Source organism: Pleurodeles waltl, chromosome 4_1 (genome assembly GCF_031143425.1).
Source record: "Pleurodeles waltl isolate 20211129_DDA chromosome 4_1, aPleWal1.hap1.20221129, whole genome shotgun sequence".
NCBI lineage: Eukaryota > Metazoa > Chordata > Amphibia > Caudata > Salamandridae > Pleurodeles > Pleurodeles waltl.
This window is the reverse complement of record NC_090442.1, coordinates 143,207,699-143,223,378: the sequence shown is the minus strand read 5'-3', so window position 1 is coordinate 143,223,378 and position 15,680 is coordinate 143,207,699. Positions and strand designations below refer to the sequence as shown.

Here is a 15,680-nt window from a genome sequence, read left to right as displayed (position 1 = left end):
CCTTTGAGTCAGAGAAGCAGTCTGAGGGCTGTCATTTTTAACTACAAAGATAAACTTTAGACGAAGTACTAGGAAGGCTAATAAAGCATGAGCGGCTATCGCATGTAAACTGACGAGTGGTTGGATTAAGGGTAATCGGGCAGGAATCTTTGAAGGTTTACATGATAAGTAATTGTTTAGTGAAAGTACATCAATACCTATTTGATATGAAGTGGGGAGATGTGCTCTGAGCCAACCCTAGACAGATGAGTGACAAGCTTCGGTTTTCGGGTCGCTAACAGCTCGATCAAGGTTGGTGGGTACAGAGGATACTCTAATAGCTCGACCAGAACCCAATTCTACGTCTAAAAGATTCCACAGATAGGTTTTTCGGTAATTTCCCTAGTGTTCTTGGGGCTAGCAGGTATTTTGTAGCAGAGAGGATGTTAAAGCCTGAGCATTATTCTCATATCCGGAGAAGCCAACAGAGAAGCATGTTTGTCTCTTGACAGGTGTTGTTTTGGAGTGGAGGGAGTTTTGTTGTCCAGGGAAGAGTTTAATTAGTTACTGACGCTCATGCAGAGTTCATCCTAGGCAAAGGCATGCCTAAACTGCACAGCAGCTCGGAGGAGATCTGGGGGTGTTGACACTGGAAGGATCAAGGATGAGAAGGTCTCACAGAAGGAAGCAGGGAACAATGCAGAGTAAACCTGCAACGGAGAGGCAGGGTTGAGTGGACACAGAACCCCCTACCACAAGTAGGGCCCACCCAACCATACTTTTGTGAGGCAGAGTGAGCCACCCATGAGGTCTTCTATTGGAGGGTCTGGATCCGCATACAGATGACAGTAGGATCTTTGAGTGGATAAACTCCTCTCTCGACCAAATCATCTACCAAAACATTAGTTAAGCAGAGTAAGAAAAATAAGTCTACTCCCTGGTATTCTCCCCATCTAAGGGCCCTTAAAAAGATCTGTAAAGTCGTAGCAAGGGAATGGAGGAAGGACTATGGAAAACAGAAAAAGGCTAAGTACTGGGAAATGGCTAGGGCCTGCCACAAAGAGATTAGAGCAGCCCAGGTCTCCTATTTTGAAAGAAAAATGAACGAGGCTGGTAATGCCCCGAGAGAAATTTTTAAGATAACCAAAACACTGCTGGAATCTCCCTTCCATGCCCCATCAGCAGATCTCTCCAACGACAAATGCAATGCATTGGCCTCTTATTTCAAATCCAAAATTTCTGACATCTACCTCTTGTTTCAAGAGAGTGACGGAAACTCTTCCTCCCTTTCAGAATTTCCCCCGCTCACGATGGAAACTTTTATTGCTCTTTCTAATAGAATTAAATCGGGATCCCCACTTGACCCTGTCCCCCCGCCCCCCAAGATTCTGGCCATATGTGCAGAATCCATCTTCCCCACCTTGCTTGAGATGGTTAATCTCTCCTTGGATAAGGGAGTTGTACGCTTGCCTTGGAAGCACGCCATGTTAAAAGTCATTCTAAACAGCCAAATCTTGACCGTTCATGCCCGGAGTAACGATATCTGTCCCATTTCCTTGCTTCCTTTTCTAAGTAAAGTGGCAGAAAAATTTGTCAATAGTCATCTGACAGAATTTATTGAGACCAACTCCCTTCTCCACCCTACCCAAACCGGTTTTCCGCCTAAACATAGCACCGAAAACGCTCTTTTAGTAGTGGTGGAAGACGTTAAAAAAGAGAGTAGACCAAGGAGGTACAGCTGCCATCATACTTACTGGCCTTAGCGTGGCCTTTGACATGGTCAACCTCCAAATACTTCATAACAGGGTAAGGCCGGGGTGGCAGGGAAGGCATTGGAATGGCTTGGTTCCTTCCTGAAGGACAGATCCTTACAGGTTTATGACTGGAAATGTGCCTCAGATATTCCGCCGGTCACATGCTGAGTGCCACAGAGATCACCTCTTAGCTTCACGCTTTTTAACTTGAACTTACAACCTCTGGCAGAGATTATTACCCCAATTGGGATTTCCACAATCTCCTATGCGGATGACACCCAGCTGGTTTTCTCTTTCATCTCTGGCTCGGATCCGTTAGCCCCTACCTTGAAACCATGTCTGAAGCAAGTAGCCTGCTGGATGAATGACTCATGCCTGAAGCTCAATGGAACCTCCCACTCCCCAAGGGGCCCTGGGATGGCCAGCATGTCTCGACCTCTGCATCCTCCCCAAAAAGGCCATTAAAAGTCCTGGAGTATGGCTTGATTATACCTGTTCTATGAAGACTCAAGCCACCACGCTGCTTTGGACTTCTGAGAATGCTACAGGAGGTCCTTCCTTTGCTCCCCCAGTCTGCAAGGAGACTGGTTGTCCAGGCATTGGTCTTATCTCTCCTTGACTACAGCAAATCGCTCTACCTTGGTGTCCCCAAAGCAGTAGTTTGGAAATTACAAGTGGTTCAGAATGTGGCTGCCTGCAAACTGCATTCAATTCCTAGAAGGGAGTCAGCCAGGGAAGGCCTGGCAGATCTCAACTGGATTCCTGATACCCAACAAATTGAAATCAAATCCCTTTGTACTGTACATCAAGCCCTGCATTCTCGTGGCCCCACATTCTGCACCAGCTCATCAGCTCCTACTTTCCCTAAAGGTTTTAGAACTCCCTTCCCCTCGCACAAACAATGAGCTCTGCTTAGACAAATTCCTCAAAACCGGGCTTTTAAAGAATTAACTTGGTAGTCAGGACTTCTTGTGGGAAAGGCCTTTGGCTGCAGCTAGCGCTGGGATGCCTTCGGGTTGCCATACACTTTACAAATTCCATGGCATAGCATGGAACAGCATCCCAGTAAAAAGGTCTCCTTTATCCCAAGCAAAGAAACCTGGAACTGGGACCACTAAAAGAGTACGTGGGTCTCAGTGTTATAGTTTTATTTCCTAGATTTAGCTCACATATTTTTTGGGAAGATTACCTTGGTGTCACTAAGACCCATGAAGTCACTCTATCCAATTTTATTAGGTCCAAATAGGTGTAAGAATAAATGACTTTTTTCATTTCTTCCAGAATTACCAAGCCAGTGGGAATCTAGAGTTATAATTATTACTATTCTGATACCAACGCTATTGGTAAGAATGAAATTTGAAAAGAAGGGCTAGTCATCTTTGAAGGCCTAGACACTAAGAGTACCTCATTGGAACATTTTACCCTGATCAGTTTAGGCTATGCAACCATGTATCCAGTGGTTGTGCATCTCAGTAATGTGAGTGCCTCCGCTTTAGCCAAGGCTGTCACTGTTGTCTCTGCTAGAATGGAGCTGCACAGAGAATGCTTCGAACAGAGGGACTTACTTCATGCTGGCTTACATGAATGCTATGTTTGAAGATGATGGGGTGAATTAAAACTCTTGATCGAGTATTTTAACCCAGACTAATGGGACTGTCCAAAAATTCACCATGATCCTGAAAGCCATACCTGGGTGGCCCAAGAGACCCCTTCAAAAGGAGTGGGATTTCCTCCTTGTAACAAACTCTGGCCCAGATTGACTAAGAGTTCAGGCAGTGCAGCAAGGCAAGTTGCTGTGCTGCATTGCCCGAAGGAAAGAGAGCTGAACTGTGCCATATTTACAAAGATATGGCATTGTTTAACTCTCTCCCTGTGCTGCAGCTCTTGTGGCTGCCTAGCGCTGCATTGTGAGAAGGACTATTTTTGTGCAGGAAAGGATTTTATGTTGGAAGGGACCACCCTCTTGCACAAGTACAATCCTTAGAGGCCTATTCCACTTTGTATGTGTGCTGCAGAATGCAGCACACATGCAAAGAAGAAGTAATAAGGAGAAGACAAATAAAGATATTGCTACTTGTCACACCAAGGTCAGGTTGGTGCAACATTTTAATGCAAACCTGGGATATAATGATTTTAGTAAATTTGGGTTTGCCTCAAAATACTTGGGTGAATGCATGGAGTTAGAAATGGGGTCTTTGGTTGACAGTCAGGTTACCCCCTGTCCAAGCAAGGACCCTCACTCTAGTCATTGTGAAGGAGACTCACCCTTAGTTAACCCTTGCACACCCCCTTGGTAGCTTGGCACGAGCAGGCAGGCTTAACTTCAGAAGCAAGGTGTAAAGTATTTGTGGCAACACACACACAGTAACTCAGTGAAAACACTACAAAACTACACAACACAGGTTTAGAAAAATAGATAATAGATAATATTAAACTAAACAAAAATAGAAATATTAAACTAAACAAAACAAGACCAAAACAACAAAAATCTCAGATACACAAGTCAAGTTATGAATTTAAAAAGCAAAAGAGACTTAAATCCTTTAGAAAACAATGAGAATGTTGTTAGTGTACAAAATACCTAAGTAGCATCAAAATAAAGCCGTATGGGCGAGCGTGCGTCAAAAAAGGCCAGCGATGCGTCGATTTTTTACTCGCAAGCGAGAGTGTGCATTGTTCCTTCTCTGTCAGATTGGCGTGCGTTGTTTCTTCTCTCCCGCAAGAGAGTGATGCGTCGTTCCGGACGGGCAACTCAGGTCCTGGCAGGCTTTGCATTGATTCTCCGCGCCCAGCGATGTTGCGTCGAAATCCAGTCACACGGTGTCAAGAAACCATGCTGCGTGGGGGCTTGCGTTGCTAACAGCAGCCACTGGGGGTGTTGCGCGTTGGTTCTCCAGCCACGTTGCATCGATTTCCCAGCTGCGATGCAGATGGAGCCTCGATGTTAGCCGCGAGGCCGGTGGCACGTCGTTTTTCAGTGGCAAAACGGGTGGTGCATCGAAAATAGACCCGCACGGAGATCTTTGCGTGGATTTCTGTCCTTATTCACCAGCTCCACCTTTCAAGGGCCCAGAGAGAGGTCAGGGCACTACTTGGCAGGCAGGCCTCTCAGCAGAATGCTCAAGTGCTGCCAAAGAGAAGTCTTTGCTGTCCCTGACACTTCAACAACAGGAGGCAAGCTCAGTTGCAAGCCCTTGGAGATTCTTCACCAGTGGGAAGTCACACAAACGTCAGTCTTTGTCCTCCCTCAGGTAGAAGCAGCTACTGCAGGCCAACCCAGCAAAGCACAGTCACAGGCAAATAGGCAGTACTCCTCCTCCAGCTTCTCCAGCTCTTCTCCTTGGCAGAGGTTCCTCTTGGTTTCAGAAGTAATCTGATTTTCAGGGGTTTTGGGTGTTCTTCCTATACCCCTTTCTGCCTTTGAAGTAGGCCTACTTCAAAGAAAAGTCTCTCTTGTTTGTAAGATCCTGCCTTGCCCAGGCCAGGCCCCAGACACGCATTGTGTGAGGGCAGGCACAGCCCTTTCAGGTGTAAGTGGCCACTCCTCCCTCCCAGCACAGATGGCTCATCAGGATATGCAGACTTCACTCCATTTCCCTTTGTGTAACTGTCTAGAGAGAGGTTCAAACAGCCCAATTGTCAAACTGACCCAGACAGGAAAACCACAAACAAGCAGAGTCACAGAATGGTTTAAGCAAGAAAATGCCTACTTTCTAAAAGTGGCATTTTCAAACACACAATCTAAAAACCAACTTCACTAAAGATGTATTTTAAATGGTGAGTTCAGAGACCCCAAACTCCACATGTCTATCTGCCCCCAAAGGGAATCTGCCCTTTAATAATATTTAAAGGCATCACCTATGTTAACCTATGAGAGAGATAGGCCTTGCAACAGTGAAAAACGTATTTCACTGTTAGGACATATAAAACACATAAGTACATGTCCCACCTTTAACATACATTGCACCCTGCCCATGGGGCTACCTAGGGCCTACCTTGGGGGTGTCTTACATGTATAAAAAGGAAACGTTTAGGCCTGGCAAGTGGGTACACTTGCCAAGTCGAATTGGCAGTTTAAAACTGCACTCATAGAAACTGCAGAGGCAGGTCTGAGCCATGTTTGCAGGGCTACTAAGGTGGGTGGCACAACCGGTGCTACAGGCCCACTAGTAGCATTTGATTTACAGGCCCTGGGCACTTTTAGTGCACTTTACTAGGGACTTACTAGTAAATCAGATATGCAAATCATAGATAAGCCAATGTACACATGTAATTTATACAGGGAACACTTCCACTTTAGCACTGGTTGGCAGTTGTAAAGTGTCCAGAGCAACCAAAACAGCAAAAACAAAGAGTCCAGCACACAGAAACAACCTGGGAAGTAGAGGCAAAAAGTTAGGGGAGACCATGCCAATGATGCCAAATCTTACACACGGGAACACCCATGATCCACCCATGTAACACCTCCCAAACGTACAGTAACAGAAGTCAGCGCAAGGTGGTGCGTTGTGCTCCTTTGAAGATAAAAAGTGCTGCAAGGCCATACAAAACAAATCTATTTCTGTGGCTTCGCAAATTTCACTTAAGCACTTGCATTTTCTTGCTTTAACTTGTGTGATGCAAGGAAAATGCAGGTACTTTGTAAATCTGGGCGTCTGTCTTTTTCCAGTTTACCCCTCTATTATTTCAGTCTAGCCATCTAATAATGTTGATCTCTGCAATGACTAATCATATCGTCTCTGCTTAAATGGACTAATATTGTCATTCTGAATTGACATAATTACCCCTCTAGTAAATTAACTGTCCACTCAGAGTCACTTTGCAGTTGTGCAGCCATGCAGTCTGAAGCGGAGGAAATTGTTTCCACATACATCTAAAAACATAATATGTTCTAATAGAATAATTTTTATTTTGCAGTCAGGCTACAGCACATTATCTCAATGTGTAGCACACATTAAATTCTCAAACCATACATTATGGTGGGAAAGTAGTAGTGTAACCAAATTCTCAGCAAACCATTAATCTGGTTGCAGGTGTTTAATGTTAGGGTTAGATTTTTTTCACCTATAAGTGCTGCCAGGATTCAACTGTGTGTATTCCAAAAGGCATGAGCATATTTGATGGGGGCTCCTTTAGGTACCTGTTGAACAGTTGCTAAAGGGCAGCTGATCCACTGATTTACTCAGTCGCGGCTCGCAGAGTTTAGAAGGGGTGGGGCGGTGCGCGGCGGGGGACAGGAAATATTATTAATATAAAAATAATAATAATAAAAATAAACTTACCTGAGCGCAGCCCCGCCGCTCTTCCGTTCTCTTAGCAGGCACAGGCTCCCAGCCTGCGGCCAATCCTGACACTGCTCAGAGCAGCGTTAGGATTGGCTGGCAGCACCCTGGCTGGGCGCTCCAACACAGACTGGGAGCCTGTGCCTTTTCTCCCCAGCTCGGCAACACAGGGCCGAGAGCACAGTGCGCATGTGTGTTTGGCTGGCCTGAGATGGCCGCCAAACACACATGTGCACTGAGGGAAGTGCACAGTACACTCCCCTCATCCCAGTCATCCCCCATGGCCCGGCCCCTTTAACAACGAAAGGATAATAAACATAGACTCATATTTATGCTTTTTTTGTGCCACACTGGCGTCACTTTTTGACGTAAAAGCGGCACAAACTTACAAATATAGGATTGTATTTTTTGGGTCTAACAATGACGCAAATGACACGCACAAAAAGTATAAATATGGGCCATAGTTTATTATCCTTTCGTTGTTGAAGAGTTGCAGCGTCTGCTGGAGGAGGCCCTCCTCCGCCATAGCTGAGGAGCTGCAGCTGGATATACATTTGGACTATTGTTGGCCAACTTTTTTAGTCTGGGATATTTCTTATATTTTACACTATGCCTTTGACAAAATGGTTATCCATTTTGCCTTTTGTGGTTTGCATTTTTTATAACATTTCATGTTTTTTACTAGATTGGTTTTGAATTGAAGATATTTACCTCTTGCCTGCATTATTTTTGATCCACTGTTGCACTCAGACCACGCACTCTTCCTCTATTCTGTCACTTAAGCTGAGGATCCCTTGCGGAAACCTCATTAAAATGTTGGTTAAACTTGAGGGCCTTATGAGAGCTCATCTTACCTCAAGACCATGCCTCTGACCCCGTTCCCTTAACGTTTATGTGATTCTTGCTTCTGTCATGGAGAGACCATCTTGGCGGACGCAAATCAATGAATTAGAGCTCCATGCTTCAAAGAGACCCTAACATCAGCAAGGAACTTCACTGAGATTCACATTCCATCAACCAAAGGAAACTGAGGTACGTTTCACTGGTGGAATGTGTTTTACACATAGTTACTCAATTCATTTGTAAAGTGTTACTGTATCGTTTGCCAAGTCAAAACTTGGATATTTTTCACAGAAGGTTGCACGCTTGCCTTGTGATAAGTCTCTACACTTTATAGATGTGGTGAGCAAGAATAGTTTGCCGTAAGAAGACCGCAACTTTATAAACCCATGTGGCTGACTGGCTGAACTTACATGGTGCCCACTCCATGCAGAATTATTTGGCTCCAGCCTCGTGAAGCTGCCTAGTACACCGGCCCCCTAATTTACTTTTCCTGAAGCTTGTCAGTGGAGTGAAGATTCTGATTTTTGATGGCAATTAATTCCAGATAGTGAGAAGGGGGTGCACAGAGAAAGAGCACCTGCTTTGGCTCATGAGACTGAATTTCAGGACTTCTACAAGAATAATGGTCCTTATTTGGAGTTTGGCAAACTTGGCTGACATCCTACCCACTGTAATACAAGTACTACAGGCTATAATTCACTTTTATTATGACAAACCGGTCATCCGCCATGTTGGGATGAGTATCTCATCTGCCAAACTCTAAATAAGGGCCTAATATCTTTTCTATACCTGTCCCAACCTGGCAGATAAGGCATGATCATGCTGCAGCACAAAAACTGCTGTCTTACACATTGTAAACAAAGCCCTCTTGACCAAAGGCGTAGATGACCCCTGCCTTCTGATATTGCTGTCCCTCTCAGCTGACTTCAGCACAGCCGACCATCCCACCGCCATACGCACCCTAGAGTCTCGCATGAGAGCCACTGGCAATGCCCTTCACTGGTTCTCACCGACCTTTCCAACCGACACCAGTTTGTTCACATGGCCACCTCCTTGTCACAAAAGATCCCGGTCACCTGCGGAGTCTCCTGGGGGCCCCAGACTGTCTCCTGTCATCTTCAACCTTAACATGGAGCTAATTAGTGCTCCACTCAGATACCAGCAGCAAAATTCAGCAAATGCAGATGATACAGAACTCTGTTTAAAAGTCTCCTCTGCCTCTAACATCCAATGCCTCAAACATTGCTTGCACATTATCCAGCCCTGGATGTCTGGCGCCTACCTGAAGCTCAACCCAACTCAAACAAAATTCCTTTTATTTTGCCAAGAACAACAGACCAGAAACAGTACCACATTAGCTCAATTACATGAACTTTAACACATTTGAACTCCAGCTTTCTCTGAATGCCATGTCACTTGCATTCACCCTGGACATCACTCTCACCCTCAAGGAACACATTGCCAAAAGCAGACAAAGACGTACCAGCTCACTCCTCGAAAGAAAGTCAAACAATTCTTCCACAAAGCGACTTCAGAATTGCTGTCCAAGGCCTACTGTGATCGCATCTGGATGGTGGTAATATCCTACTGCATGGCTTTCCAGACACTAAGGAGGTACCCCTTAAACGCATCCAACATGCTGCAGCACATCTCATCCATGGCCTGAAGAAATATAAATACATTCCCCCGCTTTCTGATGGAATTCCATTGGTTGACCTTCCCGGCCTGCATCATTGTCAAAACCAGCTGCATCATTTATAAAACGATCATGACCCGCACCCGTGCTTACCTTACTGGCAAGCTCACCACCTTTGGTAGATCTTAGCACACCAACAGCCAGGGAACCATCAGACTGCAAACTGGGAAGTGTTAAAAAGAAAAAAATAAGACAGCAGGCATTTTCCCTCTATGCACCCAGCATCGGGAACAACATCTCCACGTATCCATCAGTACCCCCCGTATCACAGTGTATTAACCATCCACAGCCCAGCTTCCTCTCCTCTTACTCATTGACTGTATACTTGTCTTTGGCAATTAACAGCACTTAGCTTCCTTTTGGCCAGGTTCATGCAATGGAAATACCATATACGTAAACACATATATGATCTTAATAGATTCATCGCTTTCAGTAAGGATATTAAAATAATCTGTATCATCAGGGCACCATGTTCCAGTTCAGGGCTGTTCTGCAATAAACACACATTGTGGGGGTTGTACTTGGATCATTGAGTCTGAAATATCAGATTACAATAGTAGAAAGAATGTGGTGGAATATGATACCTTATGTGACATGAAGCTGCCTTGTAACTTTACATTTTAACACCTAATTGGTTAAAGGTATTGGACACACCATAGCCAAAGAGACTTGCATTTGATAGGTTTACGGGGTCATTGGTGTTCCTGTACTTTTCTGGTGCCTCCCTCATTCCACCACACTGTTGGGCAGCCGCTTGGGTGACTCCTCAGGCTTTCTGTGAACATTGCTCCTAAGACGCGTAGCGCAGACATGCTGTTTTTTGCTTCCAGAAAGTGCTTTGTGATCAGTACATTTGACTCCTAGTCCAGTGTGTGCCCTCATCCCCTTCTAATGTGTTATTCTGTGAAGAAACCAACATTCATGGTGATTAAGCTGAGCTGACATTTCCATCATAACACCAGTCTGATTGTCCACAACAGTGGAACTGGGGTTTATTGTGGCAGAGAGGAGCTAAAAACAATGGATGGGAATGGGTGAGATAGGAATGCAGCCATACGGTGGCATAACCAGCGTGTCATGGGCCCAAGTGGAAGGAAATAGGCCCCCGGCGGCTGCTTAAACTGGGAAGTACAGCAATATTCAGGGATCAATGGGCCCCTCAGAACCCCAGGCTTCTGCACCTGCTGCACCAATGGATGCTACGGTCCTTAAACCAGATTGGATTACCAATGGCTGAGATTAATTTAGTAATTCTAGACATCATTTTTTTGCTGACTGCACAAATATAGTGAATGTCAGTTTGTGGGTGTGGGCGCTCATATATTTTTGTATTCTACATGATTTTCCATGCCTGGGCATTTCCGGCGTGCTGTGTTTTGCGTGTTTGCATGGGTGTGTATTTTAGTCTGTGCATGTCATTCTGGTTGTTATTTCACTCCTGGTAGGGATAACCTTATTCCTATGAGGTGAATTAGTACAGTTGATGCTATTGAAGTAAAAACTACAACTCCCAGGATGCACTGATCTGATAAGTAACATCCCTTGGCTGGATAATTGTGTCCTGTGTCCATGGAGTGATCAGGAACCTTTTGCGCATGGAATCTCTGCTTGACACAGCAGCTCTTTGGGTGTAAAGGAGGTCTGCACCAACTGCTGAAGTGCAAGTTGAACTAGGCTCTGCATGTATTAGCTGCATGGTATGTCCGGTCCTGTCCTGGCTCTTTCTCGACTATATGTGCAACTCAAGAGGACACTTTGGTGCCGCCAGCCAGGATAACCACGTTTGTTGTCAATGCAGTGTGTGGTGAAGCACAATGGCCATGCGCTACTGACAGCCTGTGGGCAGGTGGCCCAGTGTTCTCACATCAGGTCTGAGCAGCTCTCCTAGGCCTGTTTTTTTCCTTGAGTGCTTATATACAGGGCTAGGTTTAGCTCTGGGGACGCCCAGTAAGACAATCTTTTTGGGTGCCCCCAAAAACCTCCTTCTCCTTGAATTCCCTCACTACCACACTCCACTGGAACCCCTAACTCCCATAGGCCTCTCTCACATGCATTTCATTTGTTTTATAGACCTACTCATACCAGTGGAAGGTGTCAGAGCACCTTACAACATACATTACACAGAGACAATTAATCAAATGTGTGTAAATCAGTCTATAGGAAATGTTGTATATGACAATGTGGATTACAGGGTGTCGAGGTCGCATGTCACCAATACTAGCAGGCAGTATATTTTAAGAGTTTGGTCTTGAAAAGGACAAACTGAGGATTTACAGCATACCACAGTGGTTGGTTTTACTAATAAGAATGTAATTCCACCCAAATAAACCATTTAAGCAACATTAGGACAATGAAAGACTGGTGAAAAAAACACAAGGTTCTAGCATGTACCATGCAGTTTGCCTGCAGATCATCACACTTGTAGCTCACTATGCTATATTAGGGTTGCAACTGCAAGTAACAAAATAACCTGTGTGATAAAAACAGTAACACACCGAGCAAACCACATTAAACAGTTTGGTGGTGTGTATGGTACACCCTCTTTGCTACAGGCACATTACCCACTTCATCGTGAGCGGAAGGCTTTCCTGCCTTGTAAGGCACAAGACAAAGCCCTGCTCTCTCTCCAGCAGGAACATTAATCGCCAGAGTCATCTTGGCATTTTTATTGCTGTCTGAAAACTGCTGGGCACACAAGGAACTTTGCAGCAGGCGTTTTTCGAACCAGTGTTATTTCTAAACACAGCGCCAGTTGTGGCTGCACCGCCCCAGAACTACGCGTTATTAAGATACAACTGTGGCTACTAGGGTGTAGGGTTAGTGGCAGGGCTGTGTGAAACCCTCCCCCTTGGCACGGGGCGGCCCGGGGCCTCTCCTGCAGCCGGACAAACTGCGGGACGCGCACCGAGCCCCAGAGGGCGGGGGTGCCCGGAGACACCTAGCGCTGCCCGCCTACACTGTGTTCGCTGAATTATGCATCCGATGCCCGCCGCTCCTCCATCTCACCACGGCTCCGAGGAGGGGCGTGGCTAACTGCGCCGCACGGCCCGGGCCAATCGGCGCGCACGGATGCTGGGGAAGGTAGCGCCGAAGGAGGCAGGCAGCATCCCCCAGCCTGCTGTGGATGTGCTGCAGGGGGAAGGGAGCTGGGAGGAGACAGCTGGACCGGTCCGAGCCCGGAGAGCAGGCAGGTAGGACAGCAGGCACTTTGATATTATGTGAGTTATTGAAGCAGTTCCAAGTGGCTAGGATTCAGTGCGCTTTTTTTCTAGTGCTGGAGGCCAGGTCCGTGAGGGTGTGGGCATTGTGTGCGGCGAACCATACCCTGTCTGTCTCCTGTCTTCACGGGGGCGCTGCAGCCTGGACCCTTCTCTGTGAGTACGGCCCCAAACTGTGCGCAAAAGCCATGGCTCCCGCGTGGCCCCAGGGATATGTGTGGCAGCTGCCCCCAAGCCCTGGCTTTGTAGCTGCAGCACTTTGCATGCTGGGATTTTAGAGCCCATGCTTATAGTGCTAGAAGCGAAACTACGTGTCCCACAATGCAAGGGTCTGCAAGCTAATAAGCGAGGACAGGAGAAAGGTGTCTTCCTAATACCGGTCTCATTGGCAGCTCAGATATCTTACACAGGGAAACTGGAGGATTTGTGGACAGAGCAACTTATCTCAAAAAGCGCCAGGAGTAGGCGAGATCACGGGCCCGCTGGGGAGCTTGCTCCAGCTTGTCATCCTTAGAAGTCGATACAGTATATAGGCTAGAGCAGTGATACCCAACAGCGTGGGTGATCTGTGTGCAGAGCCTGTGAAATGCAGCGTGCGACTGATTCAGTAGTTCATCCTAGCAAGGTTGATGAAAGCCGCATTGTAGATTGGTCGAAATAAGAGATGGTCCATCCTGGCAGTGCGTCACGATCATTTGATCGCATTGTGTGATCTTGGGCAAATCACTTTGGTTAATTGTTCCTGGTAGCGGCAAATCATGTAGTGAGTGATACACAAGAAAATGCATGTATTCATTTGTTACATCGTATGGAATGTTTGTGCACGCAACCAATAGCTTAGCACCGGCCCGCCCCCACTGCAGCATGTTGCGCACTGCAAGTTACCTACATTCAAGCACTCGCATTGCCCTCAAGTATACAGCACTGGCAAAGGCATGAAAAACAATCGAGGGAATGGACCCAATGCTAAATATTTGCTTAATGTGACAAAGAAATGTAGGAATGTAGACGTAGGGTGACCAGACGTCCCGCATTTCCCCGGACAGTCCCGGTTTTTGGAGAGCTGTCCCGGTGTCCCGACGCTTCTCTTAATTTTAAATAAATGTCCCGGTTTTTAGGACAAAGGTCAGCTCACCTAGGGAAGCACAAGTTAAAAACGCCTGCACAGTATGCAATAATTAAAGTAATTTATCTGTTACTGTCAGGCAACACAGTCTCCTGTTTGCTCCCAGCAGAGAGATGGAGTGGGGAGCAGAGAGAGGTGGGTGGGGGCGGGTTGGGGGTGCAAGGTGGGAGGTCAAGCCATAGCTAATTTTATATATGGAGTCTTGTAAATGTGTGGGTGTGTGTGCATAAATATATGTGTGTGTGTGTGTATATATATATCAAAATAAAAAAATACACCTGTATAGGCACACATTCACAAAGTTACGCAAAAAAAGGAGACAGGCCAGATATAAAAGTGAGATTAAAGTCTTTGGTCCTACTTTTATGTCTGACCTGTCACGGTTTTTGCTCCTCAAGATCTGGTCACCAAGGGGGTGGCAATAGGGTATCTCACGCCCTGCTAACAAAAATAAACGTTAATAAAGTAATAAAGGCTTGTTAACATCTAGACTTGCAAGATGGGCTCAGTCTTGAGCTTTAATTTAGCAACCTGTTGTATTCTGGGAGCTGTAGTCTTGGTCAATTTCGATTATACAAATGGGATAAACATACCATTTTTCGGTGGTTTACAGAAAATGCATAAGGCTGGAACGTAACATCCATCTGTCATGGTGACAGCTCGTATCTCTAAACATCTGGAAGCATTGTATGTGAATACTAGCTCTTGGAATGGGGAAGCTTGCAGCATTATTTTCAGGTCGGGCGTGCAAGCGCTTTGACCTGTTGTAAGTATAGTGTGCTTTTAACCACACCCATGTCACACCCATCACTTTCACTTGTGGGCTTGCCTTTAAAAAATCACTTGATGTCATTGGTAAATGGTTTATGTTTGTCCCACCTTGAGGCTGTTTTTGTTACACCTTGCAGACTGCCCCTGTTACATGGATTATTGCACAACTGCCGCTAGACTTCAGCGTTTGCAAACTATTTCTTTTGTCTCTCCCCTTCGTGCTGCATGGTGGCCATGGTGCTCACTGCACGAACAGGCACAACAGCATGAACTCGATCGGCGGTATTGGATCTCTGGTCACATTATTCACAGTTACCCAATCAGAGTCATTTCTTGTGGCTCTCCCCTTAAAACACTTTAAATTGATGAATGCTTTACGTAAAACAGAAATCCTCAAAGTAAAAGCGTCTCTCCCGGCACAGCGGGAGAGCTGATACTACAATATTCACTGCACTCGGGAAAACTCGACCCATAATGCTTTACAGGGCATTACTTTGACAAAACATTTGTGTTCATAACTCAGCCTGTGGTGATCTTAGGACAATGGGACCACCACTAAAACTTTGGGTCCCCACACTAGGTTAGTTGGGACCCCGAAATAATAACCCCTCCCACCATTAAGAGTCTGTTTAAGCTTTTTTATGGTTGGAATGTTTATTTTACAGCTGGAAATAGCTTGCGTTTTAAGAGCCTTGTTAATAATATCAGTGTTTTAGGCCTGTTACCCTTGAATGTATGTAATGTACTATGCCCTCTAGGGGCTAATGTGGTTACACCGTATTATTTATTGCTATTTTCTTTTTGTGTGGTTATGCCCTCTAGGGGCTAATTATATAGTTACATGACCATGCTTCTAAATGCTATTTTCTTTCATTGCGGTGTCCTCTAAGGGCTGTTCTAAGCATTAATACACATCAACATATTAAAATATTTGTGTCATGGAAAGGTTTCCCATAATGCTTTGCAGGGCATTACTTTTACAAAAGATTTTTGCTCATAACTCAGCCTGTG

At 45.6% G+C, this 15,680-nt stretch overlaps 1 protein-coding gene across 1 annotated transcript in view; it reads left to right on the top strand.

Annotated features, from left to right (window-relative positions):
- The first annotated feature begins 12,221 nt into the window (after positions 1–12,221).
- SYN3 (synapsin III) overlaps positions 12,222–15,680 on the top strand; it is a 941,464-nt gene continuing 938,005 nt past the window's right edge. The window contains exon 1 of the mRNA XM_069227930.1: positions 12,222–12,745. The gene's annotated coding sequence lies outside the window, so the exon portion shown is untranslated. The remainder of the gene's footprint in view (positions 12,746–15,680) is intronic.